Here is a 17,725-nt window from a genome sequence, read left to right on the forward strand (position 1 = left end):
ACACACACACACACATACATAGTGCCTACTGTATCGGCTGGCAGTTAGCCAAGGCCATAGTCATAAGGCAGTGACAGTAGATGACAGCAGTGAGATTAAAGGGTGTGGGAGTTGTGAATAGGGCTGGAAGACTGGCAGGTCCATAAATATCACTTGCAGGGATGCCCATAATACTTCAGAGCGCCATCATAGGAGGAGGGTAGACCCAGTACAATGAGATCTGGATGTGACTGTGCGTCTGAAGGAGAATGTAAAGTTAGGTCGAAGGCGTAGTAGTAATGCTCTCACACACTGCATAATACAAAGGTCCATTGAGACACTTCCCAAAAGGAAGCGGATGGATGGTTATATGATTTGTCCTGTTTTCAGTATCAGTTATTTTACACTCAATTATTACAATCAATATCAATTACATGATCGATTGATTAGTGGATTGACCACAAATCTCTTAAATCCTTCACTTTTCATGCAGAAATTCCAAACATTCACTTGTTTCCATGTTTATAAATCAGCAGGAGGTGAATATATTAGGTGTTTTTATTGTTGGACAGAATATCAGGACTTGTGATGGGCATTGTTCCATTTCTTCTGACATTTTATAGACTTAACCACTAATCTGTTCATTACAAAAATGATCAATAGATTTAACAATACCTACAATAACCCTTATTTACAGCCCTAGGCCCAGTGATATTTTGAAATGTGTCTTCATGTAGAAAATTAGAACTGTAGGAGGATTCACTAAATGCAGAATGGATCGACATTTGTAACAGTTATTTTGCTTTTCAAAGAAGGTCAAAGAAGGAGCTATCTACACAGACAGACAGACAGACAGACAGAGACACACACACAAACACACACACACACACACACACACACACACACACACACTGTATACTCACCCACTGACACAGTCCCCCCATTTCCACAGCAGCACACACACAAACACTTTCACAAAATCGCATACAGTGTAAACACAAATACACAGTCACACACACTGAAGCTGAGTGATAAACAGCTGGAGGGATTTCTGTAATTAAACCTGTACTGCTGTTTGTAAGCTGTCAATGGATGTATGTGGGCAGAAACAAACAAACACACACACACATGCACACACACTTGTGCATTTGCATTTCATGCACCCTTTCTCTCAAGGCTGCGTAAATTTAATTCTGTGTGGCATACAGTTGTCATGAATGGGAACATTAGCTTTGGAGACCAATACTGTTTTTTTGTTCCAGGCTGTAAACATGTTTATTTCTGCTGTGAAGTTGGGCATTTTAAGATGAGGCTCTATGGGGCTTGACTCTCAGCCAGTCTCAAGTGGTCTTTTGAGGAACTGCAGTTTTTGACTCTGTTGGTTTCATTTTACAGCCCTGGAGGTTGCTGATGGTTCAGACTACGCTGGTTTGTGTGTAAACTTATGATATTGTGTAAGCTGTTATTGTTTATAGTGTGTTGCTCCAGCCAACACATGCGTGTATGTGTGCACACATTTGTCTGTCCCCAGTGAGGTGTGCTCTCAGCTCTGAGTGGGCGTTTCACAGACAGCCAAGAGACCGGCGGGGAAATTTCCTATCAGCCAATGCAGTGTGTGTTGCACGTTAACCACTTAAGGCTCTGAAATCTATAGCTGAAGCACAACACACACACCCCCGCCTCTCTCTCTCTCTCTCTCTCCCCCCCAAACTCACTCACTCTCTCTGTCTCCCCAGATGAATCGGAGCAGAGATGAAAAGCTTTCAGGAATGCTGGCAGACAGGCAGTGCCTTACAGTAATCTAACCTGGGGAGGATGAAAGCCAGCTGGGAAGCTGGGAATAGAGTGAGGGAGGGGGAAAGGTGAGAGGAAAAAAATGTCAGGAAAGAGTTTTGGGTAAGAAAGGAGCAGAAGGGCTAGATGGGCAGAGAAAAAAGAAGTAAAAGTGAGAGAGTGAGAGGGTTTGTGGGGAGAAAGGATGCAGAGGTAACAAGGGATGAATAGTTTGTAGAGACGCTGAGGGACTAGAGAGCCAAATGGGTGGAATGCTTTGAGGAGAGAGATGGATAGTGAGAGAATGACAGAAGGAAAAAAAGAGCCAAATCTTGCCTCTAAGTGGGAAGGAATGAAGAGGGGAGATGTTATAAAGTGCAAGGGACTAGGTTTTTCTGTATTGTCAGACAGCTATTCTGGTTTATTACAACTTTGGTCTTATTGTCGGTCATATTACTTTTATTTGTGCTTTGTCAGACTTTTTTCCATTTCTTCATGTTTCTAGGTCTTGGAAGTTATTTTTAATGCAAATGTTATGACCAATAGAAGTAATGGCTAGACTTAGAACAACCATGTTGTAATAAACTGCAATCATTACACAATACACCTGGATCTATTCTCTTGAGTCTATAACCTGTTAAAAACTTGAAAATAGCTAGTTATGAAACCATTTTTTTGGTAATTTACACAGTTAATTACTCTTTTTAAATCAATTTCAGAACCAAAGTTGGGTATTTTGGTTCTTTTTCTACAATGTGTGATAGTCAGGGAGATGGTGACAGCCGAGCTAAAATGAAAGCGAAACACTAAGGTGGAAATTAAATGAAAACAAAGCATGAAAATGTGCTGCTACATTCGGCATTGTAATTACTGTAAGTCATTGTCATTTAGAGAGGTTGACACGTGTAATTACAGCTGTCATATAGACGACAGCAGCCCAACACAAACCTGTGGAGTTTAAATTTCAGATCCTCTTCAGTGGAACAAACTCAATTGCAACACTGCTCAGTGAACACTGAAGTAGCATCAAGTGTACCACTGTTGTCACTTGAAATGGCTTTGGCAGAGGGAAGGGGGAGCTTTCTTTCTCTGTGTGTGTTTGTGTGTGTGTTCTTTGAATCATAATGTAGGTGGAGTAGGCCTGTCGCTGCTGTGACAAATCTCACCTCATGCACCTTATACTTCTTGCGCAGAACGGGGAAAGCGCACCGCACCAAAAGACTTCCTCACCTAATTGAAATTTTGAGGTATAAGAGGATTTCTGCACAACGCGAGCTGACAGACTCCATTCACCGAATATCCTCTTAGACTCCTGTCTCTCTCTCTCTCCCTCTCTCTCTCTCTCCCTCTCTCTCTCTCACTCTCTCTCTCTCTGAGAAGAAAGTATTAACTTTGATCTGTCTTTGAGTTTTAGTGCAGCTTACACTCATCTCTATCTGAATGTTCGGCAGTTAATCTGTCTGTCTCAGTACCTCTCAATCGCTCCTCTTAGTCTCTTTTTCTCTCTGTCATTCAAGATTGCTTTGCTCTGACGGGGGCACTTGGTTTGCCTGTATTTCGCCATTCTTTGATATGTCACATCACAAAAATGGCAGAATAGGCCGATAGTAAAGAAATGAATAAGCATAAGACTGAGATATGGAGGACAGAGAGCGGATGGTAAAGAAAGACACAGTACAGGGGAGACCACGGAGAGTGGGACTTAACAGAATGAGAATACAGTAATTAAATGCCTTTTAGGGGCAATCCTCCACAGATACTTAAAATCAACTGTCTGAAGAGGAAAATAGAGAACAATATTCTTACTTATGAGTCTGTGACACATAAGCATTAACATTTACCCAGATTTTAATTTTCATTCCACTTAACGTGTATGTTTTACATAACAGTAGCTTTTATTGTTACCATGTTTAAGTCGGTGTGATTAAATAGACTTGTACTTGGAAATGCTCACACATACATAGTTGTTAATGTAACATTTTTACTCTTGCATGCTCCTTATATTCATCTCATCGTCTTTTTGATTAGATAACCAACCATCCTGAAACAACACGCTCATTTATTTATGGGGTGAAGTTATTTGACTCCCACTGTGAGGCTTCCATTATCATGCAAAAAACATTGCTTTTGTGTTGCAGCATAATGCATGGGCGTGAAACCTTAATGCGCTCCCTTGATAAAGAAGCTCTAATTTTAGAAAAACCTCCTGTAGAGTCAGTGAAAGGACGTCTTGTGATGTCTTCATTGGTATATGAGACAAAGTGTTTTACTGAGTTCATGATCAGGTTGGGAATGCTTTTCTTGACACTTTTATTCTTGAAAGCAAAAACATAACTTATCTTATATCACAAAACTTGAAGCAATTGCCAAACCCCCTCATAATGAATGTCACTCAGACTAATTCATCACAGAGATTTATTTTTCTGACAAACCCCAAAAAAACCTTGTTGCTTTATAAAAGTTTAAACAGGGTCGTAGCTTATTTCTACAATTCCTGTGTGTGAGACATAATTCAGGGTGAAATATTACACTGCATAAAAGGAAACGTAAAAATGAACTTGTGTTGTGATTAATGTATTTGCCTGGTGGATGTTAGGAGTAAGAATGAGGCAGGGAGGAGAGAAATGAAAATAGAAATGACTCAAGGGAACTGATAGGATTCTCTTAGGTACATACAGCATTTTCTGGTCTTCCTTCTTACCTTGCTCTTTTTTTTAAGCACTCTTACACTGTTTGGCGAATTTCTGCTTCAAAGATTATTAGCTTGAGCAGTAATGTCATGGTAACAACTCAGATGCCAGCAGAAAACCACCTGCGGCTACAAATGTGATTCGTTCAGGATTGTTACTTTTTTGTTTGATGGTTGAGTTCATCACTTCTATCAACAATTATTGCATGTTTGTTTTTTGAGTTTTTGCAATCTCAAGCCATATTCACAAGCTCTTAGCTCAGACAATTGACACTGAAGTGTCCAATTACATTTGTCAACCAGAAGGGCACTCAGGGAGTGCAGACCTCTGCAAAGGAATGCCCTGTCTTACAATGTTAATGCGCGGTGCATGTCTCATGTCTCATGTTTGCAGAACAAATGCCCTTTCTCGCAATGTTAACTAAGGTGAAAAATAATTGATGTATCTGCCCTGTGATCTGGATACACTTTGAGATTTAATCTGTCTTCCTCCCTTCCACCAAATTTCATGAAATTAAGCCAGTAGTGTTTCTCTAATCATGTTAACAAACTGACAAACCCAGACAAAAAAGCCAAAGACGTGACAAGGGGATAAAGTATTTATAGAACAACTAGTACAAACAGAATTGCATATTAAATTACTTTGGTTTTATGTTTTTCTTGGGTAAATATAATACTTCCATAGAATTTCTATTCAGAAAATAACATTACGCTTCAGCTACATATGCATGTCTACCATAATCTGTCAGCTAAATGCATTAAAGATAACAATGCAGCAAACATTGCACCAAGTAATGTCTGCTTACACACAGCTCCTGCATCTCCTGTGGCTGCTGTACACTGAACATTATATCAACCAGTTCTTTATTTGTTCCTACACATACAACCTTCATTGTTTGCGTCCAAACAATTTTCAGTGGACATTGGCCTTTAGTCCTCTTGCTCTTTCTCAGTCTCACCATCTTTCCTCCAATGATTTCCATTATTATAGCACATGCCTTGAAGGTTTACTGCAGTGTTATTCCTCACTCTCTCTGTCCTTCTCACTCTCAGCCTGTCTCTTTGTCTCCCTCTCTCTGTCCCCGCTATGCCAGCAATGCAATTTTTCACTTCAGTGGGAAAACAGGTATAATAGAGGGAGTGTGCCAGACTGTTTAATAAAGGAATAAAGGCAAAGAGGAGAGATGAGAAAGATAAGGAAGCGCCCTTGGGACTGAAAACAAGGGAATATACACATAGACACATGCACACATACACACAAACATGAAGACAATAAGTAGGGAACACATAAATTCACACCTGCTTATCTCTGAAGAATTGGTTGTGAGGTGCTTCCCTATTTAATTAGAAACTTTGGTAGGAACCTCATAAATCACCACAAAATAAAACTGAAGGGTAGGCAATGAATGCTCCCCATGTACACTCTGGTGCACCAACAGACACACACACACACACACACACACACACACACACACCAACCTACGGTTTACCTATTGGTAATTCATGAATTCATGAGCATGTGTGATCTTCAGCTTCAGTCAGTGATCCATACTGTAGATTTAATGTGTCCGTGTATGTGTGTGTACCATAGGGACTGACACCAGTAGAGTATAATGTGATTATTTCTGGTTATATGTGTGCTTCAACAACTTCAACTTTTAAAAAAAGAGTTAATATTCCCTTTGATCATACTACTCACCTTTATGATTACAACTGAGCAAAGACATAGGAAAGAGATAGCGTTATATTGACAAACAGAGCATAGGGGGCAGAAAGGTCAGCGACTTTATGTGCACAGGACCATGCACGTGTATAGCCCTGTGTATGTGTATCGATGCTTGAACTTGGGGCATGGTGTGTGCGCTTGTGACAGAGTTATTCTGATGGAAGTGTGTGGTAACGGGATCCAGGGTGATGTCTGCTCTCAGACAGTGTCTGGCTCTCAGCTCCTCATCTATTATTCACACACCTGGACACACACATATATACACACACACACACACACACAGACATGGTCTTCTCCCTTCATATCTTTCTCTTTACTTTACTTTCTTTTCCACATTTTGTTGAGTCATTTTATTTGAGCATGTATGTTCATGAGTTTGTGATATGTGTCCCTTGTTGTGTATTTATGTATTGGCGGTTGTATCCCAGGAAACCAATCACATCCTTGAAGTCAATGAACTGCTCTTTTTACCCTGGGAAACTAGCCGAAAATTAGTATTGACTAGAGAGAAGAGGACAGGCTGTTAAGCAATAAAAGAAAGTGATAGCTAACCAAAAAAAAAGCATAGTCTGGAAGAAAGGGACCAAAGCATTCTCAGTCATCCTGTGGCTAAAGTTGATCTGAGCCTGGTAATTGTTCATTATCAGGCGTAGACATCTCTTTTGGGACCTAGCCCTTCTCCACCACCATGGTTAGAAAGGCTGCTGATTGACTTTTATAGAGGTAGAGTGAGCTCCAATCAAGAAAATTCTGTTGAGTTAGCCTGTAAAAATGAAAGAATGCAGCCCCGTTATTCAGTTGTGAAACACAACCTTACATAGAGATAGGTAAAGGTCACAGTGTGGGGGATGTTGATCAAAGTCTGTCAACAGGCCATTATGTATAGAACTCTTATGAAGTTCCAGAAGAGTGCTAGATACCTGCTCTATGTAAGGTTGATCTAAGGTTTTTCTAACGTTGTTATTTTGTGTGTCCAATCATCATGACCCTAGGTTATCTTGTCTCCTTTGCTCAAATAGAAACAGGTCCTCTATTCATTATCCTGATTGACAAGGAAGCAGGATATTGTCAACTAATAGAAGTACCGTTAGGTTTCCTTATGGGACTATGTGGAAGAATGGGCACTGTTGTCCTTCTGTTGCTACATGTATACATGTGGGACATTTTGGTCTTTTGCTTTTTCCATCTTCAGCCTGGACCTAAGCAACATCCCAAACAAGCTTCTATGGACATATGCTCTCTACGTTTTGGGCAAGATATTTTGGCTCGAGAGTTTCTCTATCTGAAGGCTGCATGCCAGTCGTGGGAGGAAAGGAAGCAGGGAAACGAGGGAGCAGTGTTGTGATAAACAGTTACTCAAATTGGTGATCACTAATGCAAGAAAATACAAATATATTGTTATACAAATACAATATCTGTCTGTATTTCGAAATAAATGTATACTCATGTGGAACATATTTAATTTACATTGGTGTAGGTGGATATTTTGATCTTTTCTCCCTCAGCCTTCTCATCTTTTCCCCTTTTCCTTTGCTTTTCTAACATTAAAGTTAGACACCTCTTGCTCTGCCATATGTCCTGTTTACTAGTTGCTACACACACACACACACACATATACACTGAACTATAGTACTATAGTACGTATAAACTCAAGGTGATTTTACTCAGCATACTGTTTTTATACTATTCAACTTGCTGAAACTGTTTGCCAGCTGAAATCTTACAAATGAATTGCATCCATAGCTCTGGGTTTTGAGCACTGCAGGGTCACCTGAAAGGCTAAGTCTTGATTTGACACAATAGGCTGGTTTGGTGCCCTCGCTACTCCAGGGAGCGTGTTGACTTCATTAATGGCTCCCGAAAGCCTTTTAACTCACAAACAGTGGCCTCTGGTCACAAAATATAATGGGGTGCACACCACTCTGTATTGCTGCCACCGGGTTGCACCACTAATAGAGACACAGGTGGTGATATGTGCTCAAATTATGCCGTTGCCTCTGTGGGGTCCTTGAGGCCCAGCCAGTGGCCTGCAGTGGCGGGAACAGCAGCTCTTATCACTGCAGAATAACTGTGAAAGAAAAGAAAAACAGTAGAGGAAATAATTGGTTTGAAAGAGAAATGTGCGTACAGGTTTTTCACAGCCAAGCCAGGTATAAATGAAGTCTGTCAGGAGATCTCTACCTGTCGCCTCTAACACCCTGCTGCGGCTCTAATGAGACAGTGAAAGACCAATTGGATGGAAAAAGACAGAGGAAAAGAAGGATGAGGAATAGAATGGTTGTGTACAAAGAGAAAAGGTCCAACATCTTCTCTGCACAGTTACAGTAATGGAATGATTTCAAGGAAAAATGGTGAAACTAAAAAATTGATGGACGAGGAAATTAAGACCATGAGAACAGAGAGAGTTGACTAAGAGGAGACAGATCAAAAGATGTGGCAGATGTTGAATAGCAAATTGTAAATGGACAATTGTCAAGACAGAGGAACACTTTTTGCTGTTCACTTGGCACATAATACTTTTCTCTGTGTTGATTAGTCTGATTGACTTAATAGAAGAGTCCTTCCTGTTCACTTCCACATAGATTACAGCATCTAGAGACAGGTTCTTTATCTATCTGGAAAAAACAACCCATCAAGGCTACAAGGCATTATATTTCCGGTCACATCTGACGGTGGAAAAAGTGAAGTGGAAAGTGTGTTTTCAGTATAAAAATGTGTAAACACAATCAAAAGAGGTTGGACATATGGGGGACAACACACACAAAATGCATTCTCCCAGCTGCAGAGGACTAGAGTCTGCAAAAAACATTCAAAGAAAGAGGGAATTCAATTTTGAAAAGAACAGAAGGAAATAAGTGAAACTGAGTGAGTTGTTAGAAGTCAAGCAGTCACAAATGTTCTCAAGATTGAACTGGCCATAAGCCTGCAGATATTTAAGTCAACCTCAGATGGGAAGAGAGAGAGAGGGAGAGAGGGAGAAAAGGGCAATAGCAGAGGAGGGATATGAGTAACAAAAGCCTAGCTGCAGAGCCCCCTGCCTGGTCACAATGCTCTAAGGCAGCTCAGCAGTGAAGGCATGATAGCAGGGAGACCTGTCACTCACCCTTTGAAGCCATGGGGGAGATTGAGGTAGGAGAGTAAAGCAAGAGGAGAAATCAGTTAGGAAGCCTCCAGACACTTGTCCCCTTTCACGTCCAACACGATAATCCTTCACAATAACGTTCTTGTCTTCTCTTTGCCTCCCTCCTCGATTTTTCTGTTTATCTCTCAGCAGGGGGGTAAGGTTAGATTAGTAGGCCACATGGACCTGCAGGCTAGCAGGTACCACACCTTTAATGTCATGACGGTCAGTCACTGAGCCAGGGGTCTCCCTGCGGCTCTGTCTGTAAGTGTCAGATCCCAGATGTGAGTTGGTCTAGACTGAAGTAGCACCAATAGAAACAAACAGAAGTTCCTGTATGCTTCCTTCACTCACAAAATCTAAAACAGATTTTAGTTTTAGTTTTTCCTCTGAATCCTTCGACTCCGACCATTGTATTCATGCAACTTTCCTCTTCCTACTTAGCTGCTTTGTGCTGGGGCTGCATTGTCACAGTCACATCCAGGCCACCCACTAATCAGTCTTAGTTTCAAGCCTTTTTCATATAAACGGGACAACTCGGGTTCAGACATTGTCAGAAGTTGCCCTTTCGCACATCTGCATACAATATAATCTCTTTGGTTTAGGCGAGGGGTTGCACCTACTGTAGGTAGAGTGTGCATGAGGCAGGACATGTCGACTTCTGTGCCGGCCCTTCCCGAATTCTGTTAGACACTTTTGTCAACTTTTTGTTCATCTTTGTGTAAATGACCCTTCTTCTTATTTGTTTTCTTCTGGTCTCTCACCCGTCGCATAATAGAAATGTCATTAACTCACTCACTGTAAGTTCTCTGGACAATGAGCAGCTCTATTCACCCTTGGGCTAGTTAGGAGATTTAATGGTACGAAGGCTGTTAAATGTCTGGCCTGACTCATTTCGGACTTTTGTAGTTCTCACACACAGCTCCACTGAGTAATGTCCAGATCATTTCATGTTTGCAGTGAATGTTTGACAGGGGAAATAAGTTTAGTTATACCACTTTTATCTCATTGCATAGAGTTGTGGAGGTTTTCCAGAAGTTTCTTGAAACCTCCTGTTCTTAAACAACCTAGCCAAAATAATACATCTGCAGCGAATTAACCTCAATAAAACCAAACCCAAAAGGAGGGCCATTGTAGGGGTCACATTTCTGTATAGCTTTGACACTGCCAATGCAAGTCTTTGTAGTTAAATTCTTACACCCATAAAGCACCTTCCCTCACAGCACAGGCATCGAGGAAGTGCATTAATTAAAATCCTGCTGTGTAGCAGATATGCCTAATCGCAAACATAAAACAGAGAATACTGAATTAAAGCACAGAATGAGTTCACTTCCACTCTGTGGGGTGTTTTTGCCCACTCACCCTCCTATAGAGAAAGGAATCAAGCCGGAAGGAAAGAAGGAAGGAGGGAAGGAGGAGGGTGGTGGTTAAATTGTCTTTAATGAACTGAATGAATATTTAACTTCTCAAACACAAGGCAGTAAAACATTGAGTTCATGTTGTACCTTTGAATAGCAGCACAATGTTTCTATTATAGCTTCTTATAAAACAAAAAAAAAACTAAAGACATGTAGAAGTACCATGGCATTAGTCATTCATGTGTCACCTGGAGTAGCTGTTTTTCGAAACCACATATCTTTAGTGCCGTCCTTTCTAGCCAGTCTTCCATATTAACATGTCTGTATTTTATTGTGAGTAATAACTCCTGGCAATGAATACCGAATCATATGTGATCCTCTGCTCCAGCAATGCTACACGGACAGCCTGGCATCCCACATTAGTGTGCCACATTTTCGTTAATACCCTGAGATTAATGTCAAATCATCCACACTCCCCCACTAGTCTCGCACCAGTCCATCTTGCCTAAAGCTATATATTGAGGCATTGAAGGTGGAAGTGCAGTGATTGTCCTGGCATTGATTGACACTGAGAGATGGATCCGATCCTCCTCCTAGCACCCTTTCCTTCTGTTATTCACTCCGCCCCCCCACCACCCCCACCCACCCTCTTTCTCTCTATCTGCCATATGTTTCAGTGAGCTGGACAGATTTGGGCAATCAGACAGCCACCATTGTATTGCTGTCGGTATGAATAGAGTGCGTGTAGTGACACATTGCCATTATGTTGTGACGATACGTTGTTTCTTTTCTTCATGTCTCTTTCACAGTGAATGTTCTTCTCAGTTTTCTCTGTCTGGCTGTCCCTCTTTCTAGACTCTTATTGCATGTCCTGCCTTGCCTGGATAAATACCTAACACTCTGTCATGGTTTAAGAGGAAACCTGAAACCTGAACAAAGTGTGGCAGGTCAGGTTACAGTGGCATTTGGTATGTGCCTATGCTGTTGGTGCTCCAAAATGTTTCTGATAGGTGTACAGGGTAGAGACAGGGTAGGGACCAGAGGTCTTACAGGAGACCTCTGTGTGCACATCATTCAACAAACATTGTTAATAGGTTTTTAATTTCGATCTTTTTTTTTTTATTATTATCATGATAGTAATAGCTGGACTGTAAGTTTCAATTTATTATAACATTGTACTTACTTACAATTTAATTGTTAAGCTCAGGGAACGTGACCCCAATTGAGTCTGATAAAGAAAAGCAACAACGGCAGGTTAACAACAGCTTTTCCTACATATCTACCCACCTATATGAATGTATATTTTGCAGTATTATCCTCAAAGCAAAGTGTGTGGTGGTGTCTGTATCTGTAGCGACCCTGCCATCTGCCTGTATTTTCTTCTTATTTTGTTGTGTTCCGGATGTTTATGGGCATAAGCCAAGAGCCCTTGGATGTATAACCCCCAGCCAATAACTGTGTGCAGGGTGCATAGCCCATTCCCAGGTCAGACGCTTTGTCTCACCTGTCAGCATCTGCAGGGTTGTGTGGCGGTCTGTGTGTGTTTCTTTGGGCTTTAGAACTTAACCATGAAACAATCATAAAATCTTTTATTTCTCTGATTTCAGGCTCTGCTCTTACCGATGCTACTTCCTCGTTTTATTCACACCTGCTCGACTACCGCTCCCCTCTCTCTCTCTCTCTCTATATATATATATATATATATATATATATATATATATATATATATATATATATATATATATATCATTTATTTATTTGTAGAGTCTAATAGACATTTACACAGGCCCACAGGACGTGTGCCTGGATTTGAAGCCAATTTGACATAGTGGCTCAACAGTGGACTTGCAATTAATCTTTTTTTTTTTTTTTTGATTATCACATCCCCTGCAAAATGACTCGTGTTATCAGAACTTAAACTTTTTTGGCTTCATGCATCACTGAGGAACTTTCATAGAAATTTCACTCTGTTTTGAACGATCTATCCAGTTCTCTTTGTACAACTATCCATGCATTTACACCATGCTTTACCTTTGTTTTCAGTTGAACATTTCTTAAATTTCATTCCTGAACTTGCACTGGTTCATGACCCTTTTTGGCTGCACAAATGCTGGCACTGACTCCGGGTTTGCCTGTGCACGTTTCAGGGATTTGGTGGAATTCCTCACACAAACGTTGTGGTAATTTAAGTTTCCCAGCGTGCATGGATGACATTCTGCTCTAGCCTACTCCCCTCACTGTGGTTACATGGCCCATGTCAAGACCACAGTGATACTACAGTCAGCAGCTTATTCTGGCTTCCACCGGCAGCATGTTGGTTATGGTGTGTGTTCCAGCCATGGTATGTTAGTGTGGGTGCCATGCTCAACAGACTGCAACTCTGTATGACTAGCCTTCCTTTTTTCACCCCAAACCCATGCCATAGCAGGCAAGGACAAAGTTCTCCAATTCTACTTGTGTGTTTTAAGATGCACTCTTTCAAGACTATGTATTTCCTGCACTCAGCCACAACCACCATCTGACCAACAAAACTACAGCAGTACTTTTCATGTCGCTTGATGATTGACTAGACTTCTTTCTAAAATGTGGAAAATCCATCTCACCACTTGATGTTAAATAGTTTCTACATAATGGCACACCGTTCTCAGAGCTTATAAAATGAATAGAAGGGATCAGATCGGATGTGTAAGTAGAGGTACTAAAGTGCAATTTTCATTGAAAGAAAGCTCAAGAGGTTCAACGGCATTGTGGAGGCCAAGTTAAGTTTTAGTTTGATTAATAATAATAATAATAATAAAAATTATAATAAAAATAACCCTTTGATGTAGTTCATCTTGAGGTGGCTAACTTTTGTCTATCTTAGAATGGTACATGGTTTTGATCTGTTTAGACTTGAGTAATGACACAGTCACAAACTTTTCTTACGCTAGTTTGCTGATTAGGTAAACTGAAGATACTAGAAAACTGTGGTGTAAAATAATTTTTACATCATAGTCCTGTGGAAGTTTTTCCTTCTGAAGTTAAAGTACACAATTTAAAGTTAAACCAAGGCTGAGCTTCTGTGACCACCCATACACATTAAAACTGAGGATATGTAAGGTGTGTGTTTGGATCAGCCAGTGACAAAACAAGAAATCCATGTTTTGATTTTGTCATAACTTGATGTTTTTTGTTAGATCAGTATGTTGCATGATATGTTTTTGCATATTTTCCAGCATACATGCTATTGATTTTATTGTGCAGTATAACATAAACACTTTCAGCAAAGATCTTAGAGTTATTTCATTTCTCTTGAACAGCACATGTTTTCCAAATAGTACATTTATACCTGCCCAAATTTGGATTCCATGCAGATTTAGAGGAAGTGCGGAAATTTCCATGGGCTTTTTTGATGAACAGTGCCAATTCTAGGAAACTGAGAGAGGGTAGTCCTGTGGTTTTCACACCGGAATGGCTTCCCTGTCACTATCACACCTTCTGCTAGCTGTTAGCCCCATGGAGAGGAAGAGTAACTTTGGGCACATTATTTTTCATTGACAGATTTAAAGCAGAAATACCATCTTCACATAGGATTGTATTTTTTTTCTTCTGAACTGTAACGCTTAAACTGTTACTTAAATATATTTACATTTCAACCTTACATATCAACACCGCCGTCACATTCTGCATTCTTTAGTGATGGATCCCAAGAAAATGAAGGGTAGCATTAATACTATTTGCTTTGAGTGTTTGTCTTTTTCACACATACAGCATTTTTATTGCAGAAGCCACTGTCTGCCTAGGTCTTCAGTGATGGTGTTAGTGTAGTTATCTCTCAGAGCCACTAGGGGGATACAGTTTATGGCCAGGTTGGTCACTTTATGAGGGACTAGGATATTCTCTTTATAATCTTTGATATGGTGTTGTTCTACCACAGATGCACACACTTATGGATCAAGACACACACAGAGATCAAAGACGTGTTTACAACACACATTTTGCAGGGCTGAGGAAGTGGGCTCTGTGAGTCAAAAGCACCAGTAACTCTCGCCATGCTCCCCAGAGTATCCTACATTACCATATGAGTAGCTCTAGCCAGACAGCCTGTTTGCGTGTGCGTGTGTGTGTGTGTGTGCGTGTGCGTGTGTGCGTGTGCGAGTGCGTGCACGTGTGCGTGTGCGTGTGCGCGTGCGTGTGCGTATGTGTGTGTATATGAAAGAGAGAGTGAAATGCCAATGTTTTTGTATACACAATTGCTTGTGTGAACGGTACTTGTTTAAATGTGTCCATTTATGTGTGGGCCCAAAGCATCTCTCACCTTCCTCCTACTCTCAGTAAAATGAAGTCTGTCTGGCAGCGAATGTCTATTGTGTAGTGCTAATGTGATAACAGAGATTAGCATTGTAATCCATTTAGCATAGAGCAGATAATCCACTTTATTACTGTTGAAAAGGAATCAGATAATATTGGCTAGCACCACTGTTGGTGCCTTAATTATCTTAAGATGATGAAAAACTACTATAAAATATATTTATAATTACCATTACTGACACTGAAACTAAAAACATAACCATTAGCTTTTCATCAAGTGAATTAAGGTATTGGTTGTGTTCTGTTTACGCCGAGTAGGCTTTGTGTTTAATAAAAATCATGCACTAGCAGTTTATTTTCAGTTTATTTTTCAGTATTGTGCACACTGCAGCGCACAACATACCAGGAGACAGGAGGTCTGCTGTCTTATATGTTTTAAAACTTACAAACCCAGGGTGTCCCTGCTGTGTTGATATAAAAAAAGATGGCAATGACAATCAAATACGTGTGCCAATTATTGTACAAAAAAGTCCACTGGTCTTTGATTTCAATCAGTCGTTTTCCCTCCATGTTCACCTACAGTCCCAGTGTGCCTGCGTTGGACGCTTGCGGACATGTTGTGCACTCCCTGGTGGCTCATTTGTTTTGTCGGGTCAGATTGAGGGATAATATACAGGAGCTTCCCCTTGAAGCCTGTCTGCTCCCTGGTGACTGTGAATCTGTCCCAACACAATAAAACTCTGTATTCAGTCTTAACCATAGTCTGCCCTTTAACTCTGCTCAGCAGTTTGCCTAACATTTCGCTCATATTCAGTGTTGGTAAGCTGATACACACACATCTTTGCATACATTCACATGTACACATGCTGCGTACAGTGCACATACGCACAGCGCCTCAAATTAACCCACCCGATCAGGCAGATTAGATAACCCCACCTGCTGAATCTGGACCTGGTTCGCGTGGAAGTTTCTTTCTTCCGACCTCCCTCTTTTCATTCTCTCTTTATCCTATTCGCCTTCTGTTCTTTTCTTTACAGCTGAACCAAGTGCATACAATGGTTCCCAGTGAAAGCGAGTGAGGCTTTGATACGTAGAACTCCAGGTCCTTTGAGATTGAGATCACTACACAAGCCAAGCAGGAGTCAGAGCAAGAGAGGAGGAATGACTGAGAAACAAAAAGGGAGGGTGAAAACAGGGTGAAAGATGGTGGCGGTTTAAAGAAATGTCATGTTGTGAAACTGGATACAAGTAGAAACAGCAGGAGTAGGGCAAGATGTAAACTGCACCGGAGTACTCAAGTTCCTCTCTTTACCATACAATGGTTGATTGTCTACGCAAAGACAAAGAAAAGTTCCACTGTAGAGCAGTTGATGGTTGTAGATTGTTTTTTATTCTAGTGTAGACAAAAGTTAAGGGCTGGAGCGACTATCATTAAGTCACTAAGTATGATGAATATGCATATTGTGTTTCTAAAAAGATTACATTAATTTTACTTCAGAGTAGATAAGTGATAATTGCTATTATGCTTTATGACCCATGGTGCAAATAAAAACATTTTTTCTTTAATGACATTGATTTGACTATGTAATGTTTTCTTAAAGGACCCATTTTGTAAGAAGCAAGATTTACATGTCACTTTTGTTAATACAGCAGGTTGAGATGCTATCAAAAACTGCAAAAGTATTTTAGTATTGAAAAGTATTTAAACATGTTCTCGTAGAAACCTAAAATACAAGTATGAACCTGAAAAGGAGCATAATATTGGACCTTTAATTAATCGCACATAGGGAGACTGATCCCTAACAAAGATCAGTTCGGTTTTCATCAGGTACATCACAATTTTACTAAATGGTTCAGTTTATATACTTAGAGCAGTTAAGGCTTCTTGACCTTTTAAAGAGCTGTATTAATTAATAATCAATCATGGAATGACAACCGTGTCTGCTCGACCATCTGCTTTCTGTCCAATTATCTCCTGCCTTTTACCCATGAACCCTTAAGTGCTGAAAAGCACAAAGAACTATCATGATAACTTGCTTCACACCTGTCCGCAAGCCCCCACAGGTTTGTGTGCGTATATGTGTATGTGTGCGTGCGTCTGTGTGTGTGTGTGTGGGGGAGAGAGAGAATGTGTGTGTGTGTGAGTGTGTGTGTGAGTGTGTGTGTGAGCGTGTATTCTACCGGGTTCTGAAAGTTGCTTGGGTCGGTACTGTATGTGTCAAACCTGTGTGTTACAGGGAAATTACAGCCAGAGGACAAGGTTTAGAAAGGATAATTTGGAACACACCCTGTGTGTTTGTGTTTGTGTGTGTGACGATGTAAGCAGATGTTGAGGCACAACCCAGAACACTTTCATCACACCACCAAGTGTGCGTCGGGCCAATTCCATGCACTTTCTGCTGAGTAAACACACCTAGGGGCCCACAAACTGCACCTCTTGCCCAGATGCCTAATTACTGTAATCACTTTTGAATGGCTGAAACTGTGATAGAGAAAGATGAGCGTCTCAGATACAGTACAGTAAGCCATGATACATGGGAAAATCCTGAGGCTATATGTGGTAGATGGGCAATTTTGTCTATAATAATGTTCAAATGTACCTTTTTAAAGAGGCCTTGGTCCCCAATTAAACACTTTGTTGTTCTAGACATCACCATTGTTGTATTACCAAGTCTTTTCTTGTTGATGGCAACATTATTCTTTCTCCCCTCTGTTTTACCTCAGTTGTTCTTTATTTATGTCATGTTATTATTACTCTTTAGTCATTATAGCTGCTATTTAAACAGACG

General features: G+C 40.6%; 1 protein-coding gene across 1 annotated transcript in view; it reads left to right on the forward strand.

Moving 5' to 3' along the window:
* plxna4 (plexin A4) overlaps positions 1 to 17,725 on the forward strand; it is a 202,882-nt gene that overhangs the window by 90,739 nt on the left and 94,418 nt on the right. The gene's annotated exons all lie outside the window — the stretch shown is intronic.

This window comes from Echiichthys vipera (assembly GCF_963691815.1).
Source record: "Echiichthys vipera genome assembly, chromosome: 20".
Taxonomy (NCBI): Eukaryota; Metazoa; Chordata; class Actinopteri; order Perciformes; family Trachinidae; genus Echiichthys; species Echiichthys vipera.